This window comes from Carassius gibelio, chromosome B20 (assembly GCF_023724105.1).
Source record: "Carassius gibelio isolate Cgi1373 ecotype wild population from Czech Republic chromosome B20, carGib1.2-hapl.c, whole genome shotgun sequence".
Taxonomy (NCBI): Eukaryota; Metazoa; Chordata; class Actinopteri; order Cypriniformes; family Cyprinidae; genus Carassius; species Carassius gibelio.
Window position 1 is genome coordinate 27,036,532 of NC_068415.1, and position 8,002 is coordinate 27,044,533.

An 8,002-nucleotide genomic window follows, 5' to 3' on the forward strand; every position below is an offset into this window, starting at 1 on the left:
AACTATAAACCAAACAGCATCATATATGCATGCATAGTTTAAAGGGATGAAAGCCAATCACACAGAGTATATTTTTCATTTAAAAATGAGATGCAGTGGGATGGGGAAAAACCAACCATAAAGTCTCAAGATATGTTTTTGAAAAAAAAAATTAACCCATCTGCTTTCTAAACATGCGGCTCTGTCGTGCAAGACGTGAGTGCCACGGTGATAGAAGATATCCCTCTGTAGAACATTTGTGAAATATGAATTCTATGTGAATAGCTTGGTTTCAGTTATGACGTAAACAAGATCTTCTCCACATTCTCTTTTTCCGCAATATTTTGAATGAACATTGCAGCAGTGCTGCATCTAGTTGCTTAACTCTATAAGCTAACAAAAAATTATAATTATTATTATTTCCATCGCATCTCGTGTGCCACTGATAAAGGCCAAAGTATAATTTAACCATCCCCATCTGCGCACCGTCCGCATTAAGTAATTTTCGTCATGAAGAGGGCTCGCGGACAGCTGGACGAGCTCGACAAGCAGTCCCACTTCCGTCTCAATCATTCACCTTGTGCACGCGCTGTTGACAGCCACGCACCCCCAGTCCAAAACACTTTTAAAAAACTTAAAATAAAAATGGGGAGATGGAATGACACTTACTTTTAGAGTCTGCTGTTCTGTCATGATCACTCAGGCAGCAAGGGACAAGGAGACGCTGGAGAATACTTCAAAGGAGTTTTATTTAGGAAATAAGGAAAAAACAAACACTGTAACATTGGGGATGACATTTTACAGCAGACAGAGAACAAAGCAATGAAAACACTATTTAATGAAGTGACTAGATAAGGGGAGGACAAGGAACACCTGGGTCTGTTAAACATAAACGGGAATCAAATCATGGAACAACAGGAGGAGCAAAACACACCCAAAACATGGGACAGAGTCTGACAGCAACGATGTATACTGAGGTTTAGATCCAAAACAAATTGTTCCAGTATTTACGCAACTACTGTCCATAGTAAGTCAAGGTATATAGTATATGTAAAGGGGAACTCGAGCACCATAATACCAGCAACTGTGCAGCAAAGGATTAATAATAAGAAAAATTTCAGTCTGCCTTCTTACCAGGTTGTGTTAGGGGTGTTAGCACCGTTGTTCTAAGAACGTTTTCTGTCAACCTTAGAAGAACATTCATCAAGTACAGATAACGTCCTAAAGACATTCCGAGAACGTTGTTCTAAGAACATTTTCTATCAACCTTACAAGAACATTAACAACGTTATAAGAACGTTCCAAAAACGTTATTTTAATAACGTTTTGCGCTAACATTTACACAACTTTTAAAGAACGTTAGTGAATATTGTGGGAACGTTCCCTGTTAGCTGGCATAGTGCCAACAGCTCAACATGTCATCAATAAACAGAAAGCGTCAGTTGGCTTTCTTTAAATCTTGAACCTCTCACATTTCTTCTGTTGTTAAAAGTTCTTTTTTCCATCTTCATAATATTTCACGTCTTCTCTAACTCTATCTGTAGCCTTAATTCATGCATTAATCACTTCATGTCTGGATTATTGCAATGCTCTATTTCTTGGTCTGCCTATAAAACGTATTGCAAGGTTACAGTGTGTTCAAAACTCTGCAGCAAAAGTTCACACCAGGTGTTCTGTTCACATTACTCCTCTACTGCATGATCTTCACTGGCTACCTGTGGCATCAGGTATCCACTTTAAGACATTGTTTCTAACATTTAAAGCAATAAACGGTCTTGCACCTCCATATTTGTCTTACCTATTGTACTCTTATTCTCCTGCCCGGTCCCTCAGATCATCTGAGCTAGGTCTTTTGTCCATTCCTAGATATAATCTAGTTTCTCTCTTAAACTCTTAAAAAGAAATCTTGGGTGAGTACTTTCATATTGGATTTTTTTTTTTTTGTCCTAATGAGTTTGCATTCATACTACTGGATATAACAACCAATTAGATTTTTAATAATATTTCACAGTACTTCTAAATAGTACAACGCAATTTGATAAAATAACAATGTGTACGCCTAAATTGTCCTTCTTTATGTTTGGAGAACAAGAGTGGATTAAATATATCTGGGATAAGTCTATGCTTATGCACTTTAAATACAGTTGCTCCTTTATGCTTAAGGAAGGTTAACCCCTTACTAGTAACCCCCCTTTTTTGGCATGGATACCGAAATTACATACCCAAAATAAAAAGGTTTCTGCTCATGATTCTTTCTGACTAGATACATAATCAACCATTGTTCACAAAGCTGACACTTTAAAGTTTACTGTTCAGGAATCAGAATCACTCAGACTGTTATGATAATAGAGATATATAAGCTCAAACATAAAAACAAAAATAAAAATATAAAAAACATATGTTTTAAATGTATTTAAAAAAATGTTGATGTAAGATATGAGTTTAGAAATAGAGTGTAGCTAAGGCCAAAAGTCTTCCAAACCTTCATAAAAAATTTCATAATCGAATCTGTAAAACGGTGAATTTTATGAAATATTTTCTAAGGCCATGTCATGTGTGTTTTTAGAGAAGGCTAATCAGATTGATTTATGGCCCTTGTCATCTCTGTGAGATCTCACATGTAAACTCTCCTGTGTATTTTGTGTTTGTTTGGCTGTGAAAACTGCCCGATTAATCCCTATCTGTTATTCCATTGTTCTCACCAAACGAGTCTTTCACACCTCCGCCAGGTATGACACATTATCCGCATTATTCTTTTATCATTATTCTTTTGTTTTTATTCCACCTTTATTAGCCTTGATTGTGGTTTTTCAGGCTTTACAAAGACACAAAGCAGCAATCTCACTTCAGTCTCTGTTTGCATTTAGCCCTTATTTATCAAAAGTCTTACTATAAAAATACAACAAAACATTTCTTATGACCTTACGTGAATTATTGTGACAAAAATGCATGATGAAGAAGAAAAGCACCTGCTATTAGTAGCATTGGTGCTAACGTTAGCATCAAGCTACATCTGACAATTTATGAAATTATTAGTACACTTTTACTAAAAACTCACTTTAAACCCCGATCGAGTGTTTATAATAACTTCCTTTAGCGATTAGGGGTGGAATTTGGTCGTTTACTGTTGTAAAAATATGTTATTTGTAGCCTTTTTCATCACTGCACAAGTTAGCATTTCCGATGTACATTTTCGATTTTTTTTATAAAAACGCCCCAGATCTCAAGAAATTCTCATACCAAGCTTTACTATCGTAATCGCGGGTTTATTGTTCGGATATTTTGTGTGTACAGAGGTGTTTCAGTGTTGTTTTGGCCAGATAACTACCAGGAAGTGTGCAGGAAGCATGTGACACGATGGGGCGGTGTCCAGATATTACACTCTCAGATTGACTTTTGGGAAGACCCAATCAGAGTCTGAGCCACACAGCACGAGCTGCCGGCACAGCAAACACATACACAGATCGCTGGGAGAGGCTGTTTATCATCTGATCGCGTAAATCCGTGGAAAATGAATAGAAATGACGATTCTGTCTGAAGAAATATGAAGTAAACATCAGTAAATATATCCATATATCTCCGCAGATATGCATCTTTGGTCTAGAAATCCTTATTGACGCTGTTCAGTGAGTCTATGTGAACACAAATAAACCGCTCTTGATGTGACTGAGTATGAGTGAGTTGTGAATTTCTATTCAAAATGTGGCATAATACGGATTTATTATTTTGCACTCCTGACATAAATCACTAAATATCTGTCACTGCAACAATGTTTTATCAAAATATTGGTCAAATATCGAAGCTAGAGTCTTTAAACTTTCAATTGATGCATAGTTTGTCCAGATGAAGTAAGACAGTGATGTTTAATGTGCTGTGAAAGTGAAACAATAATAAACTGGGGCCGTCAGCGATGTTTGCAAACAGTCTGACACCATGGTATAATGAGCATACTCGCACCCTAAAGAGAGCAGCCCGAAAAATGGAGCGCAGCTGAAGGAAAACAAAACTAGAGGTATTTCGTATTGCTTGGTGGGAAAGTAACCTATCCTACAGAAAAGCATTAAAAACTGCTAGATCCGATTAATTTTCTTCTCTTTTAGAAGAAAACAAACATAACCCCAGGTATTTATTCAATACAGTGGCTAAATTAATGAAAAATAAAGCCTCAACAAGTGTTGACATTTCCCAACACCACAGCAGTAATGACTTTATGAACTACTTTACTTCTAAAATCAATACTATTAGAGATAAAATTGCAACCATTCAGCCGTCAGCTACAGTATCACATCAGACAGTGCACTATAGACCCCCTGAGGAACAGTTCCACTCATTCTCTACTATAGGACATGAAGAATTGTATAAAATTGTTAAATCATCTAAACCAAAAACATGTATGTAAGCTCCTAAAAGAGGTGCTTCCAGAAGTCATAGATCCTTTTCTGACTATTATTAATTCCTCATTGTCAGTAGGATATGTCCCCAAAACCTTCAAACTGGCTGTTATTAAGCCTCTCATCAAAAAACCACAACTTGACCCCAAAGAACTAGTTAATTATAGACCAATCTGGAATCTCCCTTTTCTGTCCAAGATACTAGAAAAGGTGGTATCCTCACAATTATATTCCTTCTTAGAGACAAAAGGGAATATGTGAGGATTTCCAGTCAGGATTTAGACCGTATCATAGTACTGAGACTGCTCTCCTTAGAGTTACAAATGACCTGCTCTTATCATCTGATCGTGGGTGTATCTCTCTATTAGTTCTATTGGATATTAGTGCTGCGTTTGACACAATTGACCACAACATTCTTTTGCATAGACTTGAACACTTTTTTGTCATTAATGGAAGTGCATTGGCATGGTTTAAATCTCATCAGGGAACATGGTGTTCCCTTACGAAAGGAAAATATATTTACCAATATATTTCTTAAAATATATTGTGATATATTGTAATATATTATTTTCCCTTTTTATTTTCTATTATTTTATATATTTTAATACATTTAATAATATATTGATGATACATATATTATATAATATATTGCAAAATATACAAATGATTGCCACTTTCAATATATTGCAATATATTGGAAAAAATAAATATATATAAGAATATATGCCTAATATATTACATGATATTTTCCAATATACTGCAATATATTTTTGTTTCATGAGGGTTAGTTTTCACTGTTATGCTGATGATACTCAGCTCTATATTTCCTCGCAGCCCGGTGAAACACACCAATTTGAAAAACTAATGGAATGCATAGTCGATATAAGAACTGGATGACGAGTAATTTCTTACTGCTAAATTCTGAAAAAACAGAGGTGTTAATTATAGGACCTAAAAACTCTGCTTGTAGTAACCTAGAACACTGTCTAAGACTTGATGGTTGCTCTGTCAATTCTTCGTCATCAGTTAGGAACCTAGGTGTGCTTTTTGATCGCAATCTTTTCTTAGAAAGCCACGTTTCTAGCATTTGTAAAACTGCATTTTCCATCTCAAAAATATATCTAAATTATGGCCTATGCTCTCAATGTCAAATGCAGAAATGTTAATCCATGCATTTATGACCTCAAGGTTAGACTATTGTAAGGCTTTATTGGGTGGTTGTTCTGCACGCTTAGTAAACAAACTACAGCTAGTCCAAAATGCAGAAGCAAGAGTTCTTACTACCAGGAAGTATGACCATATTAGCCCAGTCCTGTCAACACTGCACTGGCTCCCTATCAAACATCATATAGATTTTAATATCTTGCTTATTACTTATAAAGCACTGAATGGTTTAGCACCTCAGTATTTGAATGAGCTCCTTTTACATTATACTCCTCTACGTCCGCTACGTTCTCAAAACTCAGGCAATTTGATAATACCTAGAATATCCAAATCAACTGCGGGCGGCAGATCCTTTTCCTATTTGGCGCCTAAACTTTAGAATAACCTACCTAACATTGTTCGGGAGGCAGCAGCACTCTTGCAGTTTAAATCTAGATTAAAGACCCACCTCTTTAACCTAGCTTACACATAACATACTAATATGCTTTTAATTTTAATTTAAGGATTTTAGGCTGCCTTAATTAGGTAAACCGGAACCGGGAACACTTCCCATAACACCCTATGTACTTGCTACATCATTAGAAGAATGGCATCTACGCTAATATTAGTCTGTTTCTTTCTTATTCCGAGGTCACCGTGGCCACCAGATCCAGTCTGTATCCAGATCAGAGGGTCACTGCAGTCGCCCGGATCCAGTACATATCCAGACCAGATGGTGGATCAGCACCTAGAAAGGACCTCTACATCCCTAAAAGACAGCGGAGACCAGGACAACTAGAGCCCCAGATACAGATCCCCTGTAAAGACCTTGTCTCAGAGGACCACCAGGACAAGACCACAGGAAACAAATGATTCTTCTGCACAATCTGTCTTTGCTGCAGCCTGGAATTGAACTGCTGGTTTCGTCTGGTCAGAGGAGAACTGGCCCCCCAACTGAACCTGGAACCCCAACTTTCTCCCAAGGTTTTTTTCTCCATTCTGTCACCGATGGAGTTTCGGTTCCCTGCCGCTGTCGCCTCTGACTTGCTTAGTTGGGGTCACTTCATCTACAGTGATATCGTTGACTTGATTGCAAATAAATGCAAGATTCAAGATTTTTATTCGTCACATACAAAATTATATATAGCATATATAACCAGCAGTGAAATGTGAGTCAGGTCCGCTCCATGGGCAGTGCAATTATTAAAGAAAACAACACAGATGAAAATATACATAAATAAATGTATATTTATGCACAGACACTTTTTAACTGAACTTTTTAACATTTATGCACAGACACTTTTTAACTGAACAGAGATTACATCACTGAATTCAATGATGAACTGCCTTTAACTCTTTAACTGTTTTAACTGTTTAACTGTTTTTGCATAATTTGCACACTGTTTTCCTAATGAATGTGTTCAGTTGTTCAGTTGCTTTGACGCAATGCATTTTGTTTAAAGCGCTATATAAATAAAGGTGACTTGACTATGCTCATGCTCACTCCTGTACAGATATGACATTCAGAAAATATGTCTACGCAGGCAACAGTAACCAAAGGGGGGTCACTGCAAAGGGTCAATTAACCACTTAATGGTCCAATTAAAGTAAACGATTGTTTGGAGCAATAATACGATGTGTTGTCTACCTTACACAGATTCACTGTTACGGCTTTACAGGAACTTGGGTTTGGATATGTTTCCAGCTAGCACAAGCAAAACATATGAACAAAATATGAACATTCTCTATAATGACGTGCTCCTCACACAAGACCTCATACTATCTTTGTGTGCGTTTTCATTTAGAACATCAAACAGTCCAAGTCTATTTCCAGCCAATCTTGGACATTGATGTTATTATCAGTGATATTGTTGATAGATTGATTATTTAAAACAAAGATATTCACAGATACTCGTTCATGAATTTTGTTTGGTTTTAAAGAGGAGTTAATCTTGAAAATGGCTGCATATCTTTGCAGTATTGTATGAGCTTTGAAGCATCTACAGCATAAATTAGTACAGTATAATTGTATTTGAATTGACTGTCTAATTTTTCTCCTAAAACATTTTAGTGCATTGAAATATCTTGCAGTGTCATATTTTCCTATCATATCTACATTAGAAATATAATTTTTTTGACAAAACAAAAAGGCTGTCAAGTGTCAACAAACATTTCCATCATTGTTTTGGTTAACAAAATATACAGAAAGATAAAACAAAACATCAAGTAATTCCGGAAGTTTATCAATTATTTTATTAGGGCATTGTTAAGAGCTAGATTTTGTAGGCCTTAAAGCCTAACAAAGCAAAAGAAAAGGAAGGAAAGCACTGGCCAAGCAAATAGCCATGACAAACAGTAGGCCAAAAAAAAAAAAAAAACATAGTTGAGCACAATGAGAAATGAAACTTGCAATGAGTTGGATTTTCTATGGAAGTAAAATAATGACAAATGTCTTTGAAACAAAAAAAGCATGCTGAATAGCACTAACT